The sequence below is a fragment of the Ovis canadensis genome, chromosome 8 (genome assembly GCF_042477335.2).
Source record: "Ovis canadensis isolate MfBH-ARS-UI-01 breed Bighorn chromosome 8, ARS-UI_OviCan_v2, whole genome shotgun sequence".
Classification (NCBI taxonomy): domain Eukaryota; kingdom Metazoa; phylum Chordata; class Mammalia; order Artiodactyla; family Bovidae; genus Ovis; species Ovis canadensis.
Genome location: NC_091252.1, coordinates 74904252 through 74909488, shown reverse-complemented (window position 1 = coordinate 74909488; position 5237 = coordinate 74904252). Strand labels below are relative to the sequence as shown.

Here is a 5237-nt window from a genome sequence, read left to right as displayed (position 1 = left end):
GAGCTACCACTTCTCAAGTTGATCAATTTCAAGTCAGAATATGTATGGGATTGAGAACCTGGAAGTTGATGCCCTCAAAACTATCCTCAGATGTCCTTTGGAAATTCTCCTACGTTCAAGAGTTTCCCTGTTTGAAGACTATTGCTGTTAGGAATCAATCTGCTTTGACACCTAAAGGAACCAGGCATATAATCAATAATAATGATTGTTATAGTGACAGGGATGGGACATCCAGGAAAATTCCTTTAAATGGGGCTTCCCAGGTGGCTCAGCAGTAGAGAATCAGCCTGAAATGCAGGAACTGAAGGAGACACAGGTTTGATCCCTGGGTGGGTAAGATCCCAAACCCACTCCAGTATTCTTGCCTGGAAAATCCCATGGACAGAAGAGCCTGGCAGGCTACAGTCCACAGAGTTGCAACAAGTCAGAGACGACTGAAGTTACTTAGCATACACACATACCAGCCCCAGAATCAGTCATTTCTTCAAGGATTCCTGAGGATGTCATTAAATGGGGGCAGACTCAGCCTTTCCCTCTTGGCCCCTCTTCTGCATCCAGCCTGGACCACAGATGTGATAGCATACGCTTCTCATAGTAACAAGATGACAACATGTGGATGAAGGCCCACACTAAAGAAGGTTGGACAGAGAGCTAGGAGGAGGCTACAGCCCTGCCCACATCACAATCTGTAGATGGACTGTGCTGCCAGCTTTCCTAGCCAAGCACAATCCTGACTTCTTAACCAACCCAGAAACGTGGATTGCTCTGTAAGTCTCCTTTTCTCTCCCTCCCCACATCCACCTGGTGTCCAACCCTAATCATTTTTTTTTTAAGAGTTATTTATTTATTTTTGGCCGTGCTGAGTCTCTGTTGCTGCTTTCTCTAGTTGCAGCAAGCAGGGGTTCTCTTCGTTGCTGTACGTAGGCTTCTCATTTGAGGTAGTTTCTCTTGTTGCAGAGCACAGGCTCTTGGCATGCAGGGTTCAGCCTGCATCTTGGCACATGGGCTCAGTAGTTGTGGCTCAGGAGCTTAGTTGCCCTGCAGCATGTGGGATCTTCCCGGACCAGGGATCAAACCTGTGTCCCCTGTGCTGGCAGGCAGATTCTTAGCCACTAGACCACCAAGGAAGCACCCCAAGCCCTAATCATTTTATCACCCTAACATTTCTGTCATTTCTGGTTTCTTTGTCCTGACAGCCACTGCCTTAGTTTGAGCCCTTGCCTTTTGGTTTGTCCACTTCTCTGGAAGCAGTGTTTACTTATTGGAGTCTCATCTTCACACTGGAGATTTAAGTGGACTCTGTTGGCTGTAGAATGAAGCACCAACATCTTCAAATAAAACATTAGGTCCTAGAATGTGATCTGATGCTTGCTTGCCTTGCTAGACTCATCCCTGACATGCTTCTCCCATCCTGCACTCCAAAAAACTGAGCTACACTAAGTTGTCCACTGTTTTTAGACCTTTTCTCTCTCTCCTCTTTCCTCTGAAATAACCTTCATTCCTATACGCCAATAAATTTTTTAAAAAAATCTTCATACTTCATGTCATCATAACAAGCATATACTCTTCTTTTAACACTCAATTTATATCCCTCTCGAAGGCTTTCCTGGTTCCACCCCTCTTACCGAAAAAAAAAAAAAAAAAAAACAGAAACAAAGAGAATTAGGGGATTCATAAAACTTGATTTAACAATTATTTTATTCTTTTCTGAAAAATGGGAATTAAAAATGCTACAGTCTCTATGCAAATATAGAAAAATGCTTATATATGTATTTTATACAAATATTGTTAAAAATCCAATCCAGTTATAGCCAACATAGCTTTGATGAAGTTACTATTTCCACAGAAGCTGGTGGTAAAATGGAATGAGCCCAGTCACTTCTGAAAATGCCATGCTTATCAGACTAATGTCATTGTTTCACGTGTCTTATTAGCAATGTTATTTACTTTGAATAGTAAATGGTGCCTGAGTGGTTACCTGTCTGATTAATTTGTTTTATGTAGAGTCTAATCATAGCTCCATCAATATGTCAGCATTTAATAAACATTTGGGGATGTTAATTGGATACTAACAGTGTAAATTGTCCATTTGATCATTGTAATACAGGCACTATCTTGCCGCATGTGTTGATTATGTACTTGGAGTTGAGAGAAGATAACGGTGCCCAGATTTATTTTGACTAAATTAAAATAAACACTGTTTGAAACATCTGGCCAGTCTTTGTTTCCCTATACTATGCAGTGATTAGTAACTATTTTTAAAGGCCCTTTCTATAGTGCTAGAAACTCTGGCATGATAGGCACAGAAGGAAAGAAGACTGGACTTGAGGACCTATTTCCTTAGCTTTGTTAGGCATTTTTAAATGATCATATAATTTACTTAATTGAAACACATCTGCATAAGGGGACAGGACGCAAAGCTCCAGGAATGTGGGGTAAATATGTAAACTAAACGTGTCTTCCTTTACCCCTCAGCACACAGTGGGGTACTGCACCTCATGAAGCTGCTTCAGGAAGGGGTCTCCCTTCCAGGGTTTCTCAGAACATCCCTCTTCCTTCCAGAGATGGATACAGGTACACGAGTACCCTGCACCACTATTTATCTTCCGCTGCACATGCCAAGACCCCTGTGTTGAATTCCAGTCAGGTTGGGGTGAGGGGGCAAGGTGTGCAGGACTGTTTGTAAGTAAGGAAGGACAGAGCAGGCAGAAGAATAGAGAATGGCTAGATAACAAGGAGGCAACAAGAAGGAGGCAAAAGAGAAACTTCTCTGGCTAAAGCCTCCTCCCCATTCACCTTTAAGAAGATAAAGTGAAAGTGATAGCTGCTCAGTCATGTCTGACTCTGACCCCATGGACTGCAGGCCACCAGGCTCCTCTGTCCATGGAATTCACCGGGCAAGAATACTGGGTGGGTAGCCGTTCCCTTCTCCAGGGGATCTTCCCAACCCAGGGATCAACCCAGGAATCAAACCTGGGTCACCCTCATTGCCTGCAGATTCTTTACTGTCTGAGCCAACTGGGGAGCCTTTAAGAAGAGAAGGAATTCCCAAAGAGAAGGGCTGGAAAAGAAGGGGGAAATGGTCCTGGGTCAACTCTTCCACCCTCAGCTCTCAGCCTGCATCCCAGGACCCCTGCTCTGAATGCGGACCCACAGCCCTGGCCCCAGCCTTGCTCCATTACCCACTCCTCACCCTGGTCGCAGCCACTGAGGCTCTCCCCAGGAGATGGAGGAGGGGAAGTGCTTGCAGAGTTGTTGGGGGAAGAATTCGCTGCTAGGATGACAGTAAGGAGAGAGAGAGAGACCGAGAGAAAGACAGAAAGAAGAGAAGGGAAGATGAAAGAAGGGGGAGAAGAAAGGCAGAAAGAAGAAATGGAGACAAGAGAGAAAAGCAAGCAGACTAGTAAGAAAGGGAAAGATGGATAGCGACCCTCCTCCCCACAGCCCCAAGGGTGTAAGAATTTAAGCCTCTTCCTCCAGTTGTGGAGAAAAATTTGGGCAGCAAGTGTCCCTTGGGGCAGGGACCCTAAGCGCTGTGTGTCTACATGGCAGACAGGAGGAGAAAAATAGAGACCGTAAAGCCCCACTGACAGCCAGTCACTGGATCCATGACAGAGCCCTCAGCAAGGTGTCAGAGTGTCTCTAGGACAGAGGTCACACAACTCAGCTGCCTGCCGGACCACTTTCATCACTAGCAGTGAAGTCAGCCAGGGAGTGCTCTGCTGACCTGGGGAGATGACTCAGGGGCTTCTGTTACTTTGTTCCTGCCAATATTTTCTGTGTCATAATCTCAGTCCAGTTTCACCAGATCTCTGTTTTGCTTTATTTTCAAGAAAATTCAGGAATCTGTGTTTTTCTGAGAAATCTCTTGATTTTTAAGTATCAATGTGTCCTCAGTCGCTCGGTCGTGACAACTCTTTGCAGCCCCATGGACTGTTAGCCCACCAGGCTCCTCTGTCCATGAGATTTCCCAGGTAAGAATACTGGAGTGGCTTTTCATGAAGATGGCGCCGAAGGCGAAGAAGGAAGCCCCTGCCCCTCCTAAAGCTGAAGCCAAAGCAAAAGCTTTGAAGGCCAAGAAAGCAGTGTTGAAAGGTGTCCACAGCCACAAGAAAAAGAAGATCCGGACGTCACCCACCTTCCGGCGGCCCAAAACGCTGCGGCTCAGGAGGCAGCCCAAATATCCTCGGAAGAGCGCCCCTAGGAGAAACAAACTTGACCACTATGCTATCATCAAATTCCCCCTCACCACCGAGTCAGCCATGAAGAAAATAGAAGGCAACAACACACTGGTGTTCATTGTGGATGTCAAGGCCAACAAACACCAAATCAAACAGGCTGTGAAGAAGCTCTATGACATTGACGTGGCCAAGGTCAATACTCTGATCAGGCCTGATGGAGAGAAGAAGGCATATGTTCGACTGGCTCCTGACTATGATGCTTTGGATGTTGCCAACAAAATTGGGATCATCTAAACTGAGTCCAGCTGGCTAATTTCAAATATAAAAGTTTTCACTAAAAAAAAAAAAAAAAAAAGAATACTGGAGTGGGTTGCCTTCTCCAAGGGATCTTCCCAACCAGGGATCAAACCCGTCTCCCACATTGCAGGCAGATCCTTTACTGTATGAACCATCAGGGAAGCCCTTAAATGTCAATAACTGCTTTTGTTTTTAAGCAATTAATCAAAATGAAATAATTCTGTGGGGCAGACATAATCTCAAAATCCATGTGTCAGTTAAATAATTTTTTCTGTTCATTGAACTTCTCCTTGGACCTTTGTGGCGGGCGCACCTGGTCACTATTTCCAGCACCTTCAAGAGGTCTGAGAAAGGGGACTGGGCAATCTGCAAATGAATTGTGAAGCTAATTACCTAAAGGAATGGTTAAAATTATACAATGAAGATCTAACTAGTTTTTCCTATAGATAGATAGAAAATAGATCTATAGCTCTATCTATCTAGGTTTTTCTGTGAGCCTGGGAACATAATTGACTTCCCTGGTGGCTCATACAGTGAAGAATCTGCCTGCAGTGCAGGAGACCTGGGTCAGAAAGATCCCCTGGTGAAGGGAACATAATAACTATCATTTATAAGACTATTTGGGGGAAATATTTTTCAATTTACAACAACAAAAAGCAGTACACTTGTGGAACTCAACCCTTTCATTGATGGAAGGATACCATTGTATCCAGTATTTTAGTAGGAGATAGTTTTCCGTGAGATATGATCTGAAAAGAT

The 5237-nt window shown here is 44.4% G+C and overlaps 1 pseudogene; it reads left to right on the top strand.

Annotated features, from left to right (window-relative positions):
- The first annotated feature begins 3998 nt into the window (after window positions 1–3998).
- Window positions 3999–4490, top strand: LOC138445118 (large ribosomal subunit protein uL23 pseudogene; annotated as a pseudogene).
- The last annotated feature ends 747 nt before the right edge of the window (window positions 4491–5237 follow it).